Raw genomic sequence first — 25861 nt, 5'->3', positions numbered from 1 at the left:
TAGCTTACAGAACAGAAAATGTTTTTCTTTAATAGTGTAAAATATGGAGTTGGGAAGAGAAAGGGGACCGGAGCAAAGTGTCAGGATCTAGGTATGAATATAACTGATTATGTAAGTATTGTTTAAACAAAATGTGTGAAGATAGCCGGACGTAACTCAGTATCTTTGCTAACAGTGTCATTGCTGGTATAATTTTTCCAAGGGCTTCTTGCATGGAGCCATCAAGTGGCTTGGTATTGTGGCATTTTGTATCCTCCCTTTCTGTTTGTAGCAGGTTATTTATGGTGTTTCTGTAAAAACCACTATGGTCGTTATTTAAATTAAACAAAAGGGGGAAATGTTAGAGTCTGTAAACAAGTCAAAATAACACCTGGCATTTTGCCAGGGGAATGTTAGAGTTCGTAAACAAGTCTGGATTGTGCCTGGCAAAATGCCAGAGGGAGTGGTTTGAGAAGTAACAAAAGCGAGCCATTAAGTGTGGAGATTCCTGATTGGTTGACTGCTGTATCTAGTTTATGTTAATTAGATAAGCTGTGTGGAATGTATAAATACTGCTCCTGTCCTGCAATAAACGGCTCCTACTCCTGCTGTATCAACGTTCACAAGTTGTTCGTCACCCCCCGGTTATTTTGCTGCAGCCAGCCGGACTGCGGCACACCTCCAATCTCAGCAAACTGGGAGGTTGAGGCAGGCATATCATAAAGTTCAAGGCCAGTCTTGGCAACATAGCAAGATCCTCTGCAACTTAGCAAAACCCTGTCTCAAAATTAAAAATAAATAAAAAGAACTGGGAATGTATCTCAGTGATGAAGCACCCTTGGGCTCAGTCCCTAGAACACCCCTCCCACACACACACACATACACACAAAAACTAACTATAAAGGAACCATAACAATGAGTGAATGATCAGATATTAAGCTATACTGAGGCAATGGGGTAGGAAGAGAATGAAAAATTTTATGCATATTAAGTACTTATGGTTACAAGAGTAAGGATTTTCAAAGCTCATATTAACATATAATGCAGAAATATGGCAACTAAAATATAAGTATAGTTCTTGAAAACAAAGAACTAAACTCAGAATATTTTAATAGTTATTATCTCTGAAACAGTTTGGGGGCTCAAGAACAATGTGGCAAGACATTGTGTTTTATTGTGAACATTTTTATTCTATGTGGTTTTAAAGCTGTATTCATTACTTTGATTAAAAGAACTTATTTCTGCAATTCTTCTTCAAAATTTCTCTTTGATTGCCATACACTGAATCTTTTCTTTCTTGAAATCCCGGTCTCAGATTGTTCTAGTGTCCAAATCTCCCTGGATCCTGTCTGCTGGGAACCCCATGCTCTCTCAGTTATTCTATCTATCTTCTTATTCAATGGGTTTAGTCCTTTCATCTCCCCCCACAACCGCCTGGTGTTTAGCAAGCACTGGATCCTCCAGGTATCAGGATCTAGCCTTCTTGGAAGGCAGCAGGGTGTTACAAATGACAAAAAGCAAAGAAACATGCCAGAACTATAATTGCTTGTCACGGTTTTTTGTTTTTTTTTTTCCCCTTTCACAATGTGAAAATCTCAATATTGTCCTTAGAATATTTGAAGGCAGCTAATGGGCTGCTCTTTTCACCTGGCTCTTTAGATGAGTCCTCTTTTCTTTAAACTCAACTGTTTTCAGATCTCTACACTATCATATGCCTGTTTAGCTCTTTGTCACATTATAGGACCTTCTCTATCCTATTTGTTCTCCTTGGGACAGACTTCCGCTTGTTAATGTCCTGTGTACTGGTGGCTCCCAGGTGGAACACAGAAAGTTCTCAATGTACTCTTGCCATTACTCATCACCCAGAGCTAGACAGAAAAGGATAGGCCTGCCCTTTACTTGGATTCAGATAACCATTCTTCTTCTTCTTCTTCTTTTTGTACTATAAAATAAGGAATCGAAAAATGCTATTTTAAATCTTGTGAAATTGATAAACAAGTGTATACGATATGTACACAAAATGGTACATGTTTAAAGGTTATCACATGATGTTTTAATACATGTATACATTGTATAATGTTTAAATCAGATTAAACATCATCTCCTGAAACACCTATGATTTCATGATATTAAAAGCTTTTAAATCCTTTCTTCTAGCTTTTTGAAATGACCACTACATTATTATCTATAGCCTCCTTGATGCACAATAGTACCTCAGAACTCTTGCTCCTATCGATAACAGAAAAATGTTCATGACTCTGGGGTTAAAGTGGTTTCACTCTACTATTTCCAGTTGACTAGTGAATGTTTATTGAAATAGTGAGATTTGTGAGCTTATTACTCCTTAATTTCTATTAAACATTAATTTTGAAGACCAGAAGCATATTTGCTGATGAAAACAAAATGTTTTTAGTAGGTGAACTAATGGTAGGAATAAGTGTACAAAATTATGTCCTTTTTAACCTTGTTTTGTATTCCTTTAATGATCAGTAATACATGCATATTTATTAATTTCCTGAACCCCAATTGACTTATTCAATGCCCTCTTTCAAGGGCTTATTCTTCACTGGAAATAGAAAGGTTGGATGTGGACAAGTGCTCAGGCAGCATGGAACTTAGAAGGGAAATGGGACTTTCAGCTGACCAAGGGTAATTGGGGGATGATTCTTGGCTGTCAATCTCCAATTAGTGAATTTGCAATGTTTAGATGGATGGCAAATGAAAGGGAAAGAAAGAAACATTCCAAAGGTGAATGATCTCAAAGCTGAATGATTTGTTAAAAACATAGAAACACAAGAAAAATAAGCCAAATATTGAATAGCTGAAAAAAAAAAAAAAAAAAAAACAGACCCTTGTGGTGAAGCTCCCATAAAGCTGTATCCCACATGCAGCAACATGGCAGGTAGTAATTATCATATGACCGAATAAATAGACATGTTAAAAGACTCTACCTCCATGACCTTCACAGTCCCTTTCAACTTGAACATGAAAAAAATAAAACAAAACAAAAAAACCCAAAACTAAAAACTGCCAGCCCCCATCTTCCTCTTTAAGGCTTTGGAAACTTTTGCAGTTCATATGATCCCTCCTGAGCCAGTAACACAAATAAGAGCTGTCACAAGAAAGTCACCTGCTAAAATCCTGCTCTAGGTAATCCTGAATCACCCCATCATTTGCATTCTCTGTTGTTTATTTTGGACTATTTTGATCCTCGTTCCCCAGGTCTATATGCCTAGTTTAGGTCACCTGGGTGGCTCTGGCTCTTTTTGTTCGCCCATGGCTTCCTACTGGGTCTCAATTCTGAGCTGGTCCTGGTTTAGAGCTGTGCCACAGATGCCCAGCTTTGCTTCTAGCGCTGACGTGAGGAGGAGGATGCATCACGTTTCCTCAATACTAATGCTCTTTATCACAGTCTCTCTTCCTTTCTAGCTTAAAGAGTTGCCACAACTGCTGTTTTCACTTCCATCCCTCCCACTCACTTGGACACAGTTGCTTGACTTTTGTCTTCAACATTGAACTTCACTCTGACCAAGATGGGCGAACAAACACTTTGTTGGTCTCTTCAAAGAGGGTGTCTGAATCCTTGATTTAAATGACCATTGCAGATTGAGCATCCACTCTCTAATAGACACAGCTGCTTCTCTTCTCCTGTCTGCCCACTCTCCACTCTTATTCTGAGGATTCATTGCCTTCACTTGTTTCTAGGAGTCTCTCTGGGAGTGTCTCTACAAAGTAGACTAGATCATGACCATTTGCAACTACCACCCATCTACCCAAATGTCTCCCTTGAGTTCTGGATCTAAATGTCTTTGTACATTCTAGAGCACCCCATACCCCACTGTCACATCGCACATCGTGAGTTGAACCTTTGCTTTAAAAAAAAAAGGCAACTCTAAATTTCTCATTATTTTAAAATAACAGTGTATATGTACACATGTGTATATATATTTCTAGTAATTGCATTTCTATTATTAATTTTAGAGATATAATCTTAGAAACATAAAAATTATTGAACCTAATACTAAATTCATATTAGCTAACAGATATTAAGCACTTACTATATTCTTGGAACTGTATTAAATTTTCCAATGTAGGAAATTATTAAATCCTGATGAACAGGAATGAATGACCCTATGATCATTTGCTTTTACGTATCAGGAATCTGAACTACAGAGAATTGTAGCAACATTTCCAAGGTCATGCAAAAAGAAAGTGTCCTAGGATTTGAATCTATGCCTTGAATTAGGGTCCTGGTTCTTGATCATCATATTTTACTACCTTTCAAGAACTCTGAGAAACTACAGGAAATTGCTAATGAAACATTTAGAAGATGTTAGATCAAACAGATGATTAGATGAAATAACTCTTTGAAGATGAAGACAGTAAAGAACTCTGAAAACAGAAAATGAAAATCTTAGGAAAATCTAATACAAATCAGAAAACCTTAATGCTGTAATCAATATGGAAAATCTCACATAGAAATTTTGGTTATAATTAAAACACTGCTATCAGTATGTTGCTTTCTCAGGAAACTTCTAATTGGAACACATGCAACATATATGTAACTAAAAGGCATTAATGAAAAATGTTACATCTGCTTTCTTAAAAAAATGAAAACAATTTTTCATTAGTCACTGGACAAATTTACTTTATCATTTGTTGCCTCCAAGTCTCGTTGTGTATATTGACAATGACTGGAAAGCTTTACACCATGAAATACATAGTTAATTTCAAAAAGAAGAAAAAATAAGTCCCAGGTGCATTGGGAAGAGAACTTGGAGTGGATTTAGGAGACCTGGGCTTTGATAAGGTCAAGGACCAACCTAGTTTCCCCAGATTGGAAGTCCTATGTTTCAGAAAACTTCAGTCTCAGGCAAGCCAGGATATTGGTTCCATCTTTTTTTAAAATTTATTTTAATGAGGTATATATTATATCAAAATTCATTTGATTCATTGTACACAATTGCAGGGCAACTTTACATTTCTATGGTTGTACACAAAGTAGCATCATATCATGTGTGCAGTCATACATGTACTTACGGTAATGGTGTCCATCACATTCCACCCTCTTTCCTGCCCTCATGCACCCTCACTCTTCTCCCTCCTCTTTGCCCAATCAAAGTTCCCATGTCTCCCCCGTCCCCATTATGGATCAGCATTCACTCATCAGAGAACAATATGACTCCATGAATTACAATCTTTGCATTACAAAACTGCTACCAAATCCTTAAACATTTTCAGTCCCTCTTTCTTAATCTATAGAAATGAGTCATCACCCCACCTAATGGGACTGTATGGGTAGAGGAGCTGCTGAGTTGGTAGGTGTAGACCTGTATGCTATGGAGACCCAGGGACTATGGGGGCATCCTGGTTTTGGCTCTGTTTTGCCTAAGGCACTTGTATTTCTTCATAACAATCATCATGCTTAGAAATCATGTAATGTCTATGTTCCCCATTAGTTTTTTTTTCTTTTATACCTACATTTGGTGCCTGATAGTTTTTGATTAACAAATGGGTTGGTGGCAAGAGTCTTTAGAATGGAAAACTAAGCGTAATACAAAGAAGTTATGCACATACTTCTCCATCACCCCACCCCTCTGTATCATCATTCTGTGTCACTCCCCATCCCACGAAAATACTTCCTTATTGACCATGTCCACTCTCAGTGGGAGACAGTTTCTTTGGAAATGCAGGGTAGTGTAACAGCCTGTGGGTCTGTGGGTGACATAGTGTTGCCGGCAGGACATAATAGACTTTGTACAAAATGTATTTATACTAGTTCTGTTACTTTTTCTGATAGTTAATATCATAAAATCACAGTTTGTTAGAAACTTAAAACTGTTGTATAATAATATTTTTTAGGGAAGAAAGGGTCACTGAAATATTTATTTTTTCATGCTCCGTTTTCCATATTCTTCAGAAACCATCTGATTATCCTTAGTCAATAAGAGATGGGTAGGTGGAGGAGGCTGATTGACTGATTTCAGAAAGAAAGAAATGGTTTATTTTAAGTGACCATTAAATCTGGTATTTGAATTATACGTTTTAAAATTACAGTTTTGAAGTTATGCACTAATATGTAAAGAGAATGATAGCAGTCATTTTCACAGGCATCATGTGAATGAACCAAAGAAATCAATGCAACACAAACATTCAGTGGCCTGAGCATATTGCTGACATTTATATTTGAAAACCTGAGTACAATATAAATGTCTCTATTGAGGCATTTATTTATCTTACTTGATAGTTATTCATATTTAACCTTTTCAGGATCTGGATTATATGTGAGCATTTTGATCGAAGAAATTATAACTATATGGCATGACTCTTTTTTTTGCCAACTTTCTACCTTTTTTTTTGGTAGTAGAAGCATCACCTATGAGTATTTTATAAATATCTACTGTCAACAACAAGGAAAGAGAATTTCATAAAACAAAACCAAACTTTTTTTCTTATTGTGGAGCAAAGTGTTGATATCAAATACTGAAAAATTGTATCAAGGGAACAGAGGATATGCAAACTAGACAGTGGAAAACAGGTACCAAACATACATCTATTCCATTAGAAGTGGTAAAGTTAAATTAAGCAAAGGGAAAGGTTCATTACAAGGATCCAAGGTCTCCTGGAACTCGGGGACATCAAAGCAGCCAGGTTGCAGGAACATCTGCCTCTGAATCCTGCAGAGTCATCTCAGAAATGGATGCTGCTCTCACAGGAGAGCAGGTGAGAGTGTGGATGACTCACTGTGGATCCACCAGAGGTACCAGGAAAACATTAACTTAAATGAACAAATAAGCTGCAAATGTTAGCCCCCATGGGTCTGAGTCCATTCTGAGTCTTCCTATATGAACAACATTTAAAAAAAAAAAGTCACTTTTCCATTTCCCCAATCAGATTTCATTATTTTTTTCCCTCTGAGGAACATTTTGCTTAAAATAAAATTGTATGGCCTGCACATGGTTTCCTACAGCAAGGACTGCCAAATCTTGAAGTGCAATTATTATTTTTTGTAGCACTGTGGCCTACGGTAGTAGTAGTCTGTTCACACATTTTAATGAAAACACCTTACCCTTGGGGTTTCTCATATCTAGGTTGCCCAAAATAAAGTGAAGACTTGCAGTGAAGTGGGAATTTCTGATTGTCTGTAGTCAAAATGGTTAATTCAAAATGATTAGTTCAAAATTCTAAATAGAAATAGTAAAATGAATTTTTCAGCCTAAATTGCTTGATTGAGGGATGGGGCTTGTTCCTCAGACGGACTCAGAGCTTCTGTTTCCCAAATGAAGATTGTATGCTGCCTCAGGGGTGCCTCTGTGAAGATCCTCCCTGTTCTTGGAATGATTTCCTCAGGATTTCTTAAGGAAAGGATGCTGGTCAGCTTGTGATTTTTCTTACGAATTAGAAGACTCAGTCAATTTCTATTTCATTTGTTCTTTCAACAATTTTTTTTTTGTCAGCTTCCTTGGTTCTAGGTAGAGTTTGAAGGAGTTAGGATGTTTCAATGAGTACAGTAAACAAAATCACTTCCCTTCATGGAGCTTATGTTCTTGTGGGGGAAGACAGATATAAATATAATAAATCGTAAGTTCTGTATCATATTAAAAAGACTAGGTGCTGTGGACAGGAAAATAGAGCAAGGTGAAGGGCATTGGCGTGTGTGTGTGAGAGAGAATCTAGGTTTTAATTTTAAACTGGGTGGTTTGTGGAGAGTTCATTGACCAGGTGACATTAGGAGCAAAGACCTAAAGAAGTTAAGGATACTGAGAGGGGAGGGTTCCTAGGCTTCCTAGGCACAGAGACCACCGAGTATGAATGTCCTGGTGGCTGAGTATCCTGGCCTGCACGTGGGCCGCAAGGAGGCTGGTGCAGCTGGAGTGGAGCAAGCTGTGTCAAGGCAGGAGTCAGCAGGAGGGCACCTCGTGAGGCCAGGTCCTGTAGGATTTAAGGGTATGAAACACTGAGTTGTGTTTCCTCCAAATTCACATGTTGAATTCCTGACACTGAAAACCTCAGAATGTGACCTTATATGGAAATAGGGTCATTGTAAATGTGTTAAGGTCAAACTGGAGTGAAGTGGGCTCCTTACACAGTATAACTGAAGTCCTAACAGGAAGGGGAAATTTGGACACAGGTACTCACACAGGAAGAATACCATGTGAAGACAAAGTCACAGAACAAGGTGACGTGATGCTTCTACAAGTCAGAGGATGCCAGTGTTTACCCATAAGGCACAATAGCTAGGGTGATCCGCAGAACAGATTCTCCCTTATAGTCCTCAGAAGGAAACAGCCCTCCAAACACCTTGATCTTGAACTTCTGGCATCCAGATCTGTGAGACAATACATTTCTGTTGTTCAAGGTTCCCAGGCTGTGTGTCAATTTGTTATGGCAGCCATAGCAAACTCATATGTAAGGAATTATAAGGACTTTGGTTTTTACTCTGGGTAAAATGGAAGACCTTGTAGAGTTTTGAGCAAAGGAAGAACATGATCTGACTTATATTTTAAAGGATACTCCTGAATGCTTTCTGGGGAAATACTCTGTCAAAGAAAAAGGGAACAATTATATCATAAAAACACACTAGAGATAATAGGGGGAAGTGGTTGGTTTCTAGATTAATTTGAAGGTAGAGCTGGTAGGATTTCCTGATGGGTTGAATGAGAGACAGACAGACCTGAGGGATGGATCAACTCTTGTATTTGAAGTATTGGATGTTTGAGTTTCCATGAACTGAGATGCAGAGACTATGGTTGGAGAAGTTTTTAGTTTGGTTTTAGTAGGAGGAAGTTAGTTTAATGGACATGTGAAGTATGAGATTTCTAATAACAGCCAAGTTGAAAGTATTCCCAAACAGAAACACAAAATGCACTCATATTTCTTAAATGCTCCAAAGACACAGAGACAAAAATCTATCAAATGTGGTAAAGTAGACTGTGGAGGTCAGATGCTGACTAATTTAACAATAGTCACTTAGGGTCTTAGATGATCAGCCCAACAATAAGGGATGAGATACACGTAAAGATGCTGCAAAGCTACAAGATATGTTTTAATTAGAGATTTCACAGAACACTTCTGTTTTCAAGGCCTATCTGCGACTTTACATAACATATTATTTATGCTGTTTGTATATTGGAATGGGCTGGAGAAGTCTGGTGAGAGCAGTTAGTCATGAGAAGTGTGACTGTGGTGTTCTTCCTTGGCCATGATAGATAGCTTTTTTCATGCACTGTCTTTTTGAGCTTTCTGTATATTTAGAGTTGTAGACTAGCTTACATCTCTGTTCTGCTACAATTAATTAGGCTGAATATTTTTATTTAATGCTCCCTTCCTTCTGAAAAAATCAATAGCCATGGCCATTAGTCTCCAAGTGATTTTCATGAGGCATTTTAGAGTCCATTAGAATGCAAATGAAAAGTGATCCTAGGCCTGATATTTTAAGAATTAAGGGGCTTTTAAAAGTTGTTTATTTTGATTTGGTACAAACAGTGACTCTCAGCGCCAGCAGCACTTTTATGGAGTGTTCTGAGAGCTGCTTTCTTGTGGGTGACCGTGGAGGGAGCACATGGGAGGGAGCTGGTGGTCCACAGGAGCTCTGAGTGGCAGGCAGCCAGCTGGGGCGGAGGCTGTGGAGTGTGGATGTGTGGGGAAGCTACAAGGGGAAAGAGGTGTGAGGAACAAGTGGAGATGGTAGAAAATGTTCTAGAAGGTAGGAGAGGCAAGCGAGGAGGAGGGAAAGGGGACCGAAGGAGAGCATCTTACATAGTTAGTGGTCCTACCATGTAAGTGAGACTTCATTTGGCTTGTCTGTCTAGAATGAGAGGAGGAATATTATTTTCTGATGAAGCTGAATGTCAAAATCCTTTTGATCACTATGTGAGGCTAGACATGATGTAAGGCACTTTCCCTTCTAAACACCCTTGGCCGGTGCAGCTGACACAGATCTCATGCTATTTGTTTTATGAACTTTGGGTACCACTGACTTCCCCATCTTTGCCCACACCCTTCCCAGAACATCTGAAAAAAAATGGAATAAAATGCAGAGACATACTTAGCTAAATTGCTGTCTGGATGTTTCCTTAAGCAAACATCAGCTTCAGATAGAAACAGAAATTCCTTCATCACAAAATTCTCAGTCTTTGCTATTTCTTTTGCTTCATTCACATTTCTGAAGGGTTCAGAGGATCATTTTCTAAGCTCACCCATCTCAGGATCATGGTCATAAACTAATTTCAGTTCCTTCCAGAAGCAATAGGTGACTGCCTTACCTGAGTTACATCCTTGATTGCTACCTGGTCTAAAATTCCCCTAATGACAAGAAACCTTAAAATTTACCATGAAACACTGCTCCTTTTCTCTCTGCAGTTCCAACTTTTCTTTAAAATACCATTTTTTTTAAAAAAACCTTTGTGCTTTGGTGATTTTACTTTTCTTGGACAGAAGTACTCGCATTCCTCTTTAACAAATTATAGTCAGGGCTTAGATACTTTACCTCTTCCCTGGAAAATTCCTATGTCATCTCATTGATTTTACATAGGGACCCTAGAAAGTATGTGAGATTAACTAATTTTTACAGGTAAGGAATCTGCCGTTCCCAGATGTCAGGTCAAGCCAGATCAGCCCAAATCCCACTGTGGTAGGTCTGACTGAGCAGTCAAGGATAAGGATATTTGAAGCAGCAGAAATTTTATGTGAACAAGTAGAAGTGTCCAGAAAAGTCTGGAGAATTCAGCATGGTTCCGAGTGGCCAAGATTCATTAGGGAGCCACAATAGAAGCAAGTTTGGGGATGAAGCTAGACTACATCACTGCATGGGCATTACAGGATATTCAGAACCATTGCTGGAGCATGCATTGGACTCAATGGTATGATTTCGAGGGCATGGAGAACCAATCATCCACTCTCCCACCATTTCTCTTATCAGCCTCTTTCTGATGATAAAAATTGTGTTTCTCAAAATTCACTTCTTTGGGTTTTTAAGAAAATAATTTTTATTAAAGGAAGGGCATGCACCTTTTTGGAACTATAGCATGTTATATGTTCTCAGTCATTGATACCCTTTTCACATATTCATAACATATTTGATACAATCATTCCTTTAGGTAGAAAGATCTAAAAAGCAAGTCACAACAGTACTGGACCTCAGGGTTTGGTTCAGGTTGTGGAAACAAACTATTAAATACACTAAGAAAAAGCACTTTGATAGATGATTGTGCAGGAAATGTGGCTGGGGGAACTCGCTGACCCAGTAAATAGTTGTTGAATGACCAGACACTTGAGAATCACACACACACACACACACACACACACACACACACACACACACGAGCTGCCTTCTAAAAGATACAGAATTGAGTAGCTGATGGGGACAGGCCTAAGAAGAGAGGGTAACAGTCACAAAAGGCCAGAAATGAGGGTGAGACCTACACTTGAGGGATCTGTTTGGTTTGACTGGAGGTTAGAGCTCACATGGGTGGGAACAAGGCAGAGTCTGTGGAGTAGGAAGGAAAGTTATATTTGAAGACCGTGTGACAGGGTCATAACACAGGGGCTCCTGTGCACACTGGTCTCAAATTTTCAATCCTCCTGTCTCAGCCTCTGAATTGCTGATATTACAGGCATGATCCATGGCAGCTGACTCTATTAAAAAATATGCTAGGGGCTTTTAACTTTTCCTGAATGCAATAGGGATGAATGAAGCTTTGTAATTTAGAAGGACAAAGCGCAGAGAATATTTGAGAGGTGGCCGGATCTGTAGAAAAGGAAATCTGAGCAAGACCTGATGAGAGCAATGGTAATGGAAGTATTCATGAGTTATTAAGTTAGTAGAATGAAAATAAATGAGCACACACATATAAATATATGAACATATATATATATATGGGATATATGTATGTATATAGATAAGTATAAATTTATATATGTGACCCAATCATGAACATATCATAACATAATTTATGTATATATATCAAATCAGGTGGATGTGAAGTATATGGTTGACTGTTGGATTGTTTCCTTGTACCTGAATTAAGAAATAATAGGAAAGGGACAAATTGTTCTTCCTTTACACCTTATTTTACCCAGGGATAGGAACAGACAGCATTAATTTGGCTTGGGTTTCTGGCAACAATGATATTTAAGGACAGCAATGATGTTTGAGGACATCTGGAGTGGATCATGAGCCAAATGGTAGATTGACTGAAGACTCACCCCATGGCTTGTTTGGGTGACAGACTGGTAAACTTTGAATACCTAGAATTTATCATCAGAAGTTGAAACATTAATGTGGATCATGTACTTCATTCATTGGCAAGAGCACATCCATGTTGGAGCAGCTCCAGAGGGTATCCCGGCCTTCAACTTGCTATTCATCTGGTCACTAAGAAAGCTTCTGATGAATGTTGAGATTTCCATAGATATATGCCTCCTTGGGGTGGATTTCCTGTAAATGTTCAAGTCTAAGAGTTCTTTACTATTAAAAATCAACATACTGGGCAGAGGCTGTAGCTCAATGGTAAAATGTTTGCCTTGCATGTTTGAGGCACTGGTTTTGATCCTCAGTACCACATAAAAATATTGTGGGTCCATCTACAACTAAAAATTTTTAAAAAATCAACATTCTTCTTTAGTACATGTTTTTTGACTTGGGTAAGTGCTTTAGTTTTCTATGACTGCCACAACAAATTATTTAAAAAAAAAAAAAACAAAAAACTTGTGGGAGCCACGAGTCCAAAATTAGCTTCATTGAGCTGAACCAAAATCCAAGTGTGGACTGGATAATATTCCCTCCAGAGGCAATGTGGGAGAATGTGTTTCTCACCACTTTCACCTTCTAGTGGCTGCCAGCATTCCTTGGCTTGTGGCTGCATTGTTCTTGTCTCTGTCTCCATGGTCACACTGCCTTTTCTGTGTGTGCATGAAAGTCTTCCTCATCCCTCACTTATTATGGATTTCCATGATAACATTTAGGACCCAACTAGATAACCCAGGATAGCCTCCCCATTATACAATCTTTAAATTAATTATACTTAAAAAATAAATAAATTAATTAATTAATTATACTTGCTATTGCCTTCCCACGCCTCCACCCCCACCCCCCCCACCCCCTACCAAATGAAGTAATATTTGCAGTCTCCAAGAATTAGGACCTCATATCTACGGGGCCACCATATATATATATATATATAGCCTCTATAGTAAGTTTGTAAATTTGACCCTTATAAATCTATGTGGGTGGGCCGACAAATCAGGTAGCTGAGTTGAAAGTGCTTATACTGGATTCTCTAATGATCGGGGAGCCTTCCATCCATGTGAGCTATGTGGGAGCAACCTGATGTTCCCACCCGGTGCCTTTTTTTCCTTGTGACTCATAGATTTCTCTGTTCCATTGCATGTCATTGGTGATATACCCTATATCCTCCAACAAATGGAGGGTTAGAGCATGACTAGTAATTGAATGGAAATAGACTGTGATAAAACCAGAAGTGACTAAGGGCAGGCTAAAATCATTATCTAAGGGCTTGATCATGGAAGACAGGAGACTTAGATCAAATACATTTCAGAACCAAAATAAAAATAGTAGACAGACCTTGCTCAAGACAGTATTGATTCTCCTTGATAAGAAATCTAATGAAAACTTAGACCTACTAAGCACTGCCTCTCAGGGATTGTTCTAAGCAATTATATGTCTTCCTCTTTTTGTTCATCACAAAATCCAATGAAATATATAATATTACTCTCATTTTACATAGAGGGAAACTGAGACACAGGAGTTATAAATAACTTACCCAAGGCCACTCAGTTTCTAAGTGATAGATTTGTGATATGAACTGATGGGATCTGGTCTCCAAACTGATGATTTTGCATGAGTGCCACCAGATGTAACTTAGCTCTTGTTCTTGTATATACTTACTAATTTAATCTTGCTTTCCTACTGGTTATAGCTCTTCAAGGCCAAGAGTCATGTATCATAGGTGGCAGCAGCTGGAGCAACACCTCATGCCCAATCATGTACACTTTGTGCTGTTCTTATGACTAATAAATTCTCTTTTGGGTTTTATTTGTCACAAGGCTGCTGTGAAGGAACAATCTGAGTTTCACTAATGAGGAATCTGGGGATAATAAAGTAAATCTTTGCAAACAATAGAGCAACTTTTCTGCAGCAAGTGACAGCCTTTATGATGTATTTAGTCAGCTCTTGCTATATGTCTTCGGGATTAGTAAAAAAAAAAAAATAGGCATTTTTGATTTTTGGTGGAAGGCTTGCCTTCATAGGCCTTACTTCACACCTGAACTTTGGAACATGGACCCTTATAGCAAGAGGTAAAGGGAAGAATTCATGCTTTCATTCAAATCTCATCTACATGTAAATATTTTTCTTGAATTTAAAAAACAAATAAATGTTTAGAAGTTAAATTCTTCTTATGTGCTTCTGGGTAGAGGGATTTGGAGGAGGCTGACAAGAAAGAAAGAGATGTTAAAATTTAGGATGGGTAGGCAATTTGGGCAAACAGAGGTATAATTTATTTCCCTGAAAGACAAAACAGAGTCAAAACCACAACAAAATGGTTCACAAGGATACAGAGGAAATCAAATGGGCATGAATAAGCATACCACTCATGTGATCTTCATTCTGCCATAGAAGTTACAGAAAAATATGAGAGAATATTTGGTAATTTCTGTCTTTTTAGAACCCAGAAACATTCTGCTGATGAAAATCTTATTCATCGTCATAGCTACAGGAACTATCTATCCTCACAGAAATATCAAGCATAATTTTGAAGTCAATGGGAGAAATAATAGCCCCATTTTAACCAGAGGGAAAAATAGAATCCCAGTGCAGATAGACACTGTGTCCCTTTCCACCAGGTCAACCAAGGACAATAGCAGGAACAGGCAGTGGGGCTCCTGCTGGGCTCCCAAGCTCTTTGTCTGTGCTTGGAGGGGCCATCATATGTTGGCTGTATATGTCAGGAGGACCTGTGGCCCCTTCAAGGTTAACTAATGTACAGAAGTCAGAGCTGCAGAACCCTAGTGCCTTTCACTGATTACATCTTTCTCCTGCCATCACATGGGTGGAGATTCTGCCCTCTTCTGCAGGAATCAGAGAAGGACTCTCCCCCTAATCCCTCTCCCATGCACAATGAGCAGCCCTTGACCATACTGTAGTATCATCTTGAATCTCCTTCCCACTCACCCATCTTCTGTAATCACAATACCCCAAATGCCCAGGAGTCAGGATCAAGCACTGTCATCCCTTTAGAAGATCTACAAAATGAATAATTGAGTTGTAATATTCCAGATATGAGAAGCTACCCCCAGACTGTCAGGAGCCTGCCATTGTATCTTAAACACATTAACCACTCCCTCTTCTTACGTCAAATATGAAGAACACTGTCTGATATAAACTAGGTGGTGGAAAGATACTACCAACCTCATTTTTTGGTGTGTGTTTTACATTTTTAATTTATTTAGTTATAATAAGCATGCAACGAATGGCATGTGTTCGAGGCATATAATTTTAAATGTTTGGTCAGGTATGTTGGTGGTTAGCAAACATTACCACAATCCAGAAAATGAACCTATCCATCACCCCTTCAATCTCTTGGTCCTCTGTTATTCCTCCTGCCTGACTTTCCTTATCCTTGCCCATCCCAAGGTGTCAACTGATCTTCTTTTTGCTAAGAGAGATAATCTTGCATTTTTCAGAATTTGTGACAATGGATTTATGTACTATGAGTTTTTCTTTGGGAGTTGAGGGTCTGACTTCTTTCATACAGACATTTTAGTAAGCCCACAATATTATCTTATTGTGGTTTTTACTGAATTTCTCTAATGGTTAACAATATTGAGTCCATTTTTTTTTTTTTTGGTGATTGTTGTAAGTCTTGGACAAAGTATGTACACAAATTGTCCCTTTTATAATTGGTTTGTTTTCTTGTTATTGGGCTTTATAAGTTCTTTGAATATTCTGGGTACAAATCCTTTTACAAACATGTGGTTTGTGAATATTTTCTTCCCAGTATATAGCTTTTCTTCTTATTCTCAGAATAGCCTTAAAGAGAGCAGTTTGAAATTGGGTTGAAGTCCAGTTTCTCAATATTTCATTTATATAATACACTTTTGTTGTTGTATCTATTTTTTTTTTTTGAAAAAATTTCTCCTGAAATTTTAGGTTTGGGGTCTTTGGTCCATTTGATGACAGTTTTAGTATATGCTAAAAGACAAGGATTGATTTTTTTTTTCCTTCTCTCTCTCTCCATCCCCCACCTTCTTTCTTTCTTAACTTTAAGCTCAGAATCATTCACTAGCCTCAAGTCACAAAAGAAAACATCCTTTGATGCTGAAAAGTTCACATCAACAAATATAGGAATAAAGTAGGGGCTAAATTCTCTAGGTGAAAGTGGTAGTTGTCTGGTGGTCATGGAGATGGAGGTGCTGGACAGATTTTAAAGGCTTTTGACTTGCAGTTTCATTCATCTTAATGATAAGCCGTCCCATAATTAGTTCAAATATAGTTTCACTATTTGGATCTTAGAACTCTGAAATACTAGCAAGAAACTTCAGATTTAGGGAGAGAGAGCTAAAATAGAACTTGAAATTTTACTTAGTCCATCCCTCGGGTCATCTTTAAATTTTGAATTGCCTATTTACAGAAGAGGACTGTGCCGTTGTTCAAGACCTGATGTTAACTAGTATTCAATGCAATGCAGTGTAAAATTTCTGGACCTTTGATAATTGCACACCAAGCAAGCAAAGAGAAGATAGTCTCAGAACTTCAAGTATGTACTTGGTGTTGTACTTAGAGAAGAGAATAGAATCAAATGTATAATGACAAAAAAAAAAAAGTCATATGGAGTGGTGTGTGTGTAAGACTGACACCCAGCTAATGGAAAGTGGTGGAAGTCATAAAGATGAGTGATAACATTTTAAAATAATTTTTTTCACATGGAATATTTCCTTAGGTCAATTATGGTAACTTCAAGTACTCATCTCAAGATTGTATTATACTCAAATCCTCTCTCAAGGATTCTTCCTACATTGGGAATTTCTAGTATAAATTACTTTAAAATGGGAGGGATGGGATTTTAAAAATTATAAAATAGTTTCTTGTGTAAAACCAAGTTGAGTAATGAATGAAGGCGTATTTTGATGCTTACTTGGAATGGGATGATTAATAATTCTTCATAATGTACTTCTTTAGTTTATGTTTGGATCCATTTAAATATTCTTCAAAGAGAAGAGTAAATGGTCTTAACCTATGTCTAAATAAAGAATCTAGTTAACTGTACTTTCACACTTTCTGTTTTTGGTGCTGGGATTGAACCTAGGGGCCTTTACCACTGAGCTACATCCCCAGGCCTTTTTAAAAAAATTTTAATTTTTTTTTTAAAATTTTGAGACGAGGTCTCATAAAGTTGCTGAGGCTGATTTCAATCTTCAGTTCTCCTGCCTCAGCCTCCCAAGTCACTGAGGTTACAGACATTCCCCACTACACCCCACTCTTTTATGTAGACCCCCTTTATATACAATAAATAAGGCTAAAACTTTCCTAGTAGAAGTCAAGCTAATGGGTTCCTTGCATTTTTCTTAGAGATTTCTGAGATGTCCCCAGAGCCCAAGTTCCTCAAAAGAAACACAAAGTCACCAGCCCTAGGCAGCTTCTCTCTTGGTGCCTCCCCCCAACATTCCTGCACCTCATTTTCTGGGTTTCTCCCAGCCATTCTTTCCTACTCTCCCCCGCACCTGAAGTTTGTTCTCCTAGTTCCCTGATCAAATCCTGTTCAGGCCTCCCTGACCCCTTTTAAAAATCATTCTCCTTTTGTAGAAATGTAGTTTAAAGCACAGTGATATGCAGACAGCTTTCAAACCCACAACCTCCCTACAGACAGTCAAGGAATTGATTTTAACATCATCAAGGTATTTTTGACCTGATTCTTACCTAAGGGACTTAAAACTTTCTAAAACTTTTCTGCTGTTAATCCCCAAGACTTTCTGAGCCTGATCTTAGCCTTAATAACTAAGTTGTCTGCTTATCACCTTGCACTGGACTACATGGCTCCTGTAGGAAAAAGTCATGACAGAAAGCACCGGAACATAGCTTAATCAGGGAAAGAAGTGGAAGAGATTTCAGGTTGGAGAGAAGGGGGCAAAGACAGCAGGGAGAAAGGGAATCCAGACTGTGGTTCTATGAATCTCGGTGCTGGGTTAAGGCACTGAGAGGTCAGACGACCTGTCTGTATGTTGTTTTTTTATTCATCATAGTAGTGTTGATTGGATACTATTTTTGACTAATGTTGGGTTTGTACCCTTTGAAACAGGATATGATCAGTGTAACGATGTTTTTGTGACAAATGACTGGCATAGTCCACAGTGGTCCCATAAGGTTAGAATCGAGCTGAAAAACTACTGTTGCCTGGTAACACTGAGGGTCATAGTAACCTCATAGCACAAGGCATTACTCATGTGTTTGTGGTGACACTGATGTCAACAGATCTGCACTGCCAGTCATAGAAAAGTGTAGAAAGCAATTTTATGTCCAGTGTACAGTACTTGATAGTGGATATGTTACTGGTCCATGCATTTACTACCTTATATGTTTTATTGTTATTTTAGAGTGTACTACCTATACAAAAAAAATTACTATAAAACTGGCAGCAGCTTCATATGTCTCATGCTCACTGCTTTTCTTGATCATCCCAAGAAACTGTTGACCGATTGACCTGAGTACCATTAAGGGTTTTTGTAACTGCATCTTATGATGTTTGCATAATAATGAAATCATCTAATGATGCATGTCTCAAAAGTATCCCATTGTTAAGTGTTCTTAAATGAGACATGGACTGTAATTTAAAAGATATTATGTCCAAAGAATACATCAATCTGTAGATATTTACTAATTTGGATAAACATTGAATGTGAGCCCACAGTAGTAGCACAAACAATGTGTCAGATCTGGCTGAGCTCACCCAAAAGTACCCTGCTGGGTGCATCCCACTCCATGTCTGTACATCTCCCCAAATTTGGGGCAAACTTCAGGTATCTCCTTGATTCTGCCTCTGCCTAGGCCTTAATTGTGATAGGGGGTTACTTCTGCCTCCATCATCTCAGCTTCTGGTTAGAAGGATTGTCACATGGGCCAGTGGGTCATCAATGAGCCGCCGCTGCTGCTGCTGCTTCATTTGGCAAGCCCTGGACCTCTGCGCTTTCCCTATGGGCATGTCAAGCAGCTGCTGTTGATGCAGCTCAGATTTGATGGTTTAAGAAAACTTATTACTTGAGGCCATTGGGAAAAGTGAAATAAGTCAAAATCAGAAGGTCAAAGTTTCTATGTTTTTTCTCATATGTGTAAATCAGAGAGGAAAAAGGAAAAGATGAGGGGTGATCACAGGAAAAGCAAAGGGGCATCAGAAAAGTATAGGAAGGGGGCCAGAAGGTGGAAGGAGGGGAGGGAGGGGAAATGTGCTGGGGAGTGATATTGGCCAAATTATGTTACTATATTGTGTGCACATACTAATATGCAACAACAAATACCACTATTATGTACAGCTATAAGCCAATAAACAGAAAAAAAGAAAATTAAACAAAACAGGCATCACTGAAAATTATAAGAGAGGAAGACAGAAGAATTAATGTGCAGGTGGTTAAAACTCATCTTTCAGGACTTCCAAATAAGGATGCAAGAACCACTCCCAAGTAGGTGTGTTCTTCTAAGACACTGGTAACTCCACGAAATGCTGAAGTCTTGATTTTTTCTGGCAGACTTAATTTCGTGAGGACACATAACCCTTTGGGAATCTTTCTTACTTGTGCATATGCTAGACACTACCCCTCCTTCCTCTGCATTTTCTCTGGGCCGATAGTGCACATCTGCTCTTTCCCCTGGTTATGAATTGTACTCGCCCAGCTTCCCAACAGGAAAGAGGAATAGCATAGATATTGCTACTGGCCCATGGGAAGCAGCTGGGGAGTTTCTCTGGATGTTAACAGATGGCTGGAGCCAACTTCCAGTTTAAATTCCAATAAGGGCATGAGGTATCACCTCTTGGGGAAGTGTTAAAACTAACTTCCAGTATTTTATGTTTTCAAATTGGCAGGCATCAAAGCTTTATGACTTGCTCCCACAGGCACGAGCAAGAGCAGGCCTGTTCTGTATGTGTGTTACGGAGTTGGCTGCCTTTCAGCCATTATTATTGCTGTGGAAGAAATTACCAGAAATTAGGAATGAGATTGTTTGTGGAAGTAAAGGAAATACTGACCATATGTATGTGTGTAGTGGTGATAACAGAGGCACAAGGAAAAAAGGAAACCACCATCCAAAAATACCCACCCCAGCATCCTGAGAAAACTTAAAAGATGCTTTCTCTTGTATTATGCATATTTCTTCATTTAAATGACTTTGTGGCACAATGCATTCAGTATAAAATCATTTATTAGATTCTTTCCTCAGGGACAAATGATAGAGAGATGCATCCTTAATTTGTAGGTCAGGTTCCTAAAATGATTTGTATTTTTAGCATACTTTACCAATTATAAAACTTTTTAGACACATTAGCCTATATGCTCCTGAACACAATTATTTATGACGAGTGGAATATTTTATGTCTTTTTTTTAAAGATGCAGAGGCCAAGTTTAGAGATGTTAAGTGATTTAGCCAACCAAATCATGGTGAATAAAGGCACAGACAAGATTCAAATCTGGGCTTTCTAGAACTCCAGGGACTTTGTTTTCTCTGATCACCTTGATTAAAAATTTATGTTGAGTTGAGAAAGAAGTAGAGGTCCTGAGCAAAGATAAGTGTCAGAAGCCCCTGGAAGCTGGGACAGGTTGATGGATAAGAAGTCGTCCGATCACCAGGAGCCAGGTAGAGTCAAGGGGCCCATGTGGGAAGCAAAATGTCCAGCCACAGTGAGCCAAATGCTCACAGAAATACCTTCCTGAACCCGACAGCTGAAGATTCTTGGCAAGGTAGTTTTCAAAGCATAAAAAGTGCATAAAGGGGCTGTATATGGGAGAAGGAGCTGGGTGACCATCAGAAGGTCATAGGTGAGGAGAAAAGACAAGAAAAGAAGAGGAAGCATTCATCCAGAGAAGGAAGTGCAGCTGCAGTCAGCGGTGTTCTAATTCAGGAGCTTGGTGGGAGATAAATGGGCTCATTTAATTATAATTTTTAAAATTATACATATATCTAAAAAATTCCTGACATGTTATACTTATCAATTAAAAATATAACCTTCAAGAAAGGCAGGAAGTGGGAATGAAAAGCAACTGAAATTGGAGTTGAGTGGGTGTTGAACAATGACTCCAATTCATTGCTTGCCTATATTGTACGAGACACTTGACTCATATCTGTAGTCCTTGCAGCTCTTGGAAATAAATCTTGTAATAGGAAGTGTCAGCTACTAAAGGAAATTGATACTTAAGATGATGATGTTGCTTACTTAAAAGCATATAGTTTACAAGGAGATGGATTCAAAACTGGATTTATTTGGTTCCAAAGCCAGCTCACTTTCTCCTGAGTGTGGCTGCCTTCCACATCCCCTCTTTCTTGCTCAGATATGCTGAGGTCCAGCTGCTCAGTTCAGTCTTGTTTAGCTTGATTCATGACTAAAGTCCTGGAGAGGGAAACAAGGACTCTTCTCTGTATATGCTCTGCAGCCAACTACTACAACCTGCAATGCAATCTCTAAGGTATTAGTTCATTCAGAAAGAAGTAAAACTTTCTGTTACTCAAATGGGAGAGCTATGGCCCCATCAAAAAATTAGAATAAAGTTACTATGCAAAAAAGGATTTAACTTTGTATTAACTAAACCAGAATTAATTTGTAAAATATTAAGATTATTAAAGTTATCTGAGAAAAACACAAAACCAGTTCTGAATGCGAAGATTGTTCTTCAGGGTGCCAAGAAAATCTTCAAGAAATTCACGATTCAGACCATGCATCAATATCCTGGAGCTATTGATTTTCTTCACACTATTGACTTGAATCATTTCTAATTTCTTTCATCCCTAGTAAAGTTGATAATATTTATTGTCTACCTGCTACAAAAGTTAGTTTGGAAAAAAAGCTACCCTGGATTTCTGTAGAGAGATTTTTTTTAAAAATTTGCAACTTGTTGCTGCTGTTTTTGTTTTATTGTAAAGAAATAAAATGAATGAGGTGAGATTGATAAAGGAAATTGATACTTAAGATGATGGTCAATGTTAAAAAGATATCAGAGGATCAATCACCTTGAGTACAAGGCATTGCAATCAAAGAGTGACCATTATTTCTCCATTTTTTTCTCAAAATAAATGCTTTAAGCTTTCTTTCTTCTCACCATAAAATTTGTAATTATGTGTGTTTGGTGGTGTTGGGGAGAACAGGGTGAGGCAAAGGGGGAGATGTACCAAAGGGAATGAAGAGGAGACATAAAACAGGATGAGAGGAGAGAGAGAGAATTTTAGGGAATCAATGAATTATGAACTCATTATTTTGTAATATGACAATTTTAACCTCTGTTTTGGGGTGGGTTTTTTGGTCTTTAAATGATTCATAAGTAAACTTGGCAATTTTGACTATAAATTTATCATTATATTGATCAATCTGAAAGTAATCTTGATGACCATTTATACCAAATCCCTCATTTTATAGAGGAGTAAACTGAGGCCAAGGACTTCACCAAGGTAGCACAGCTATTGGGGATGGGCCAAATGGTGGGGAAGGGGAGTGCACAGTGAGACTCAGGACCTGGTATTCCAAACCACCACCCGAGGCCTCCTTTGCAGCTTGCTTCTGTCTGATGAGGGAGAAAAAAAAAATCTGCACTCCCTTACACCTCAGTCCTGACTATTCTCTGGGACTGGAGACCACAAACACTCTTCACCAGACACAATTCACCCCATCAGGTCATTTGTCCTCTAAAGCGTAGATAGATCCCTGGGCAAGACCTTGTGCTGGATTCCTTCCATTCCCTTTGAGGGGAGAAGGATTATGATGTGGGGAAAAATAGACCCGTGTGATGAAGCATTGTCTATATAACCCAGGAACAAGCTGAATGAAACCTCCTAAGACCCCGAGTGACTCTTCAATGTAGCTAAAACAAAGTAACAGGGAACCTGGCAGCACCTAAACTCAGATTCTTGGCACATCATAGGCACACCATCAGCCCTTTGGCCATACATCACTGACAAACAGGGTTTGGGTTTTTGTTTTGTTTTGTGTTTTTGTTTAGAATTTTTTTTTTGTCTGACATATACAAGGTGACAGATCTCTCAAGCTAGTCTCAAGATAGTCCTGCTGTGAGTTGCTTAATACTGCAAAATCTAGTATTTGGTGACAAAAAACTCCCAGGACAGTGATTTTCTAATTTTTCTTCATAGTTCCTGTTTATTTTTTATTTTTTGGCAAAGTTACAATGCATTATATAAATAAATACATATTTACTCCAAATTTCATCAAAACTTCTTTCTGCTTACACAGAATACATACCAGATATGAAATATCTCCTTACCCTACATCCCTGTATTCTCTTTAAAAAACTGCCCTAATTTATTGTCTCTAAGTAGGTATTGGAGATAACACTAACACGTTTGTATAGCACATTTGCATATGCAAAGCAGTAGGAAAGAATCAAAGCCCTCAAATACAAATATGAACTATTGTGTTTATTTTCTTTATTCTCTCTACTGATGGAAAGTTCTTATTACCATTATTGGATTCCTTGACCCCTGGGGTGGGAGGGGCATAGGATGCCTAAGTTTTACATGTTCAAATTATTGGGAAGTTACTCTGGGGATCTCTCTGCCCTGGGCTGCTAAGACTCATCCTTTCTGCAGATGCTGTGGGTTCTGGATCATGGTTGAGTTTCAGGAATCTCTGTCAAGATTGGCACCTGGAGGTGTACCACAGAACCATAGTTTTTCAGGTTTTACCAAGGATAGGAACCCTTGTCTGAGTTTTGACTCTTTTCCGGACCCAGAGAACCTCTTATAGCCTTGCTTCTTTTCAAAGGCATGTTTACTCTGTGTTACCCTTTGGGGATCCACAATTCCTGAGGCAAGAAAATGAAATGAGTGGGGTAGGAAATTTATAGGCAGGAAGAGCATAACTTAGTACTGCAATAAATCATCCTGTCATAATGATATCATGTCTATAAATTGGGATTTTTTTCCCTCTTAGAGAATTTTTGAAAGTTCCACAGGAGGAAATCAAGGGTGGAACTATTCTATCACTACGTGAAAACACAAGCATGTGCATACACACACACACACACACACACATACACACAGAGTTCCAAGTCTATGTGTAAGCTATGTATGCACACAAACATGTAGTTGCACATTAGAAGGTCACAGTGTTTAATTGGTAGAATCTATATTTTGTCTTTTTTTGCTTTCTGCAAATCAATCTTTCATTTTTATTTTTTGATAGATTGTATATGTTTAACGTATAACATGGCGTTTTGAAATATTCTTACATTGTGAAATGGCTGATCAATCTACTTAACACACACATTATCTCACTTTTTTTAATGGTGAGAACATGTAAAATTTATTCTCAGCAATTTTCAAGTACAAAATACCTTGTTAGTAATTATGGTAACAATGTTATACAACAGATCTTTTAAATTTATTCCCCTTGTGAAGTTTTATATCCATTGACCAACACACCTTCAGTCCTTCCCAACCCACAGTGCGTCCATCCATTCTACTCTTAGGTTTTATGAGTTCAACATTGTGAATCTGAGTTTTATCATTTGTAAAATAAAGGATTAATAATGTTGAAAAAACTTGTTCATTCTGCCACTTGTTTTTCTTCATTCATCCCATTTTTCTTTAAAGTTTTGACCATTTATGAATTTCGTTTTTAATTATACATATAATTAAAATTCTTGTCCATGTAAAAATTGTCTTTGACAGAAAGCTCAGTAGCATTTGGTGCCTAGGTCAGTGGGCGCACTATGGAGGACTTGATGGAAGCATGCAATTTGGGGGAGCATGGCTTTGACCTAAAGGAGCGTCCGTCAAGTGGGTTAAATGAAGTGACTTCTGAGAACAACTCAGATGGAAAAATAAGCATAGCTAATGATTGAAAAAAGATGAATGTGAAGGTGGACATTAAAGGAAACAGAAAAGGTCTGAAGGACAAATGAGGTTGAGAGAGGACAGATTGATGGAGAAACTGAGAGTAGATTTGCATTTTGTACCAGTGAACTTGAAGATCCTTTGGAAATGTCCTTAGATACCCAGGGGTCAATGTTGAAGCCTTTGACAGATGAGCAACTGAGAGCAATTTATTAAAACCAGTCTTTCTCAGACCAAAAGAAGGTAGATTCAGTGGGTAGAGTCTTTGGCAATCACAGGAGTAGAATTATACGAGAAGAATGTGCAAGTAGGTTCCCCCTTGGAAAGGACTAGAAGCACTTAGACCTAGAAGGAAATGTTAATTTCATATGCAGGGACCTGAGTAAACACGGGTTTGGGGAATAAGAGTTCAAAGGAGTTAAGGAAGCAACAAATAAGGAGTAGTAAAATCACCAGCTGAGGGTGAGGGCCCTCGGCTTATCTGGTGGGATTCCAAGAGGGGAAGTGATATATTCAAGACCACGTGGCTCATTAGCAGTGAGTCAGGATCAGGACCCAGGTGAAAAGTACCTCTTCTGATCCAAATGGTTTCAGCAAAGATTGCATGAATTTTGTCTTACAGATGGTAAAGTCACTTCTTGGATTGGGTGGACCAGGGGTTTAGTGTACTACTTACTCAAGGTGACAGTGCTCAGGGCTTAAGTTTTCTGGAGTTTCAAAACACTTAAGAAGTAACATCAAATAAGATCAATTGGTCATTGCTGAATTTATTTAGGTGACTCGTAGGAAATAAAAGTTAGAAGAGCAAGTAGGATAAA

Source organism: Marmota monax, unplaced genomic scaffold (genome assembly GCF_021218885.2).
Source record: "Marmota monax isolate L192 unplaced genomic scaffold, Marmota_monax_Labrador192_F-V1.1 WCK01_AAM20220418_F8-fsc00011, whole genome shotgun sequence".
Taxonomy (NCBI): Eukaryota; Metazoa; Chordata; class Mammalia; order Rodentia; family Sciuridae; genus Marmota; species Marmota monax.
The sequence above is the reverse complement of the archived record's forward strand: the minus strand, read 5'-3'. Positions refer to the sequence as shown.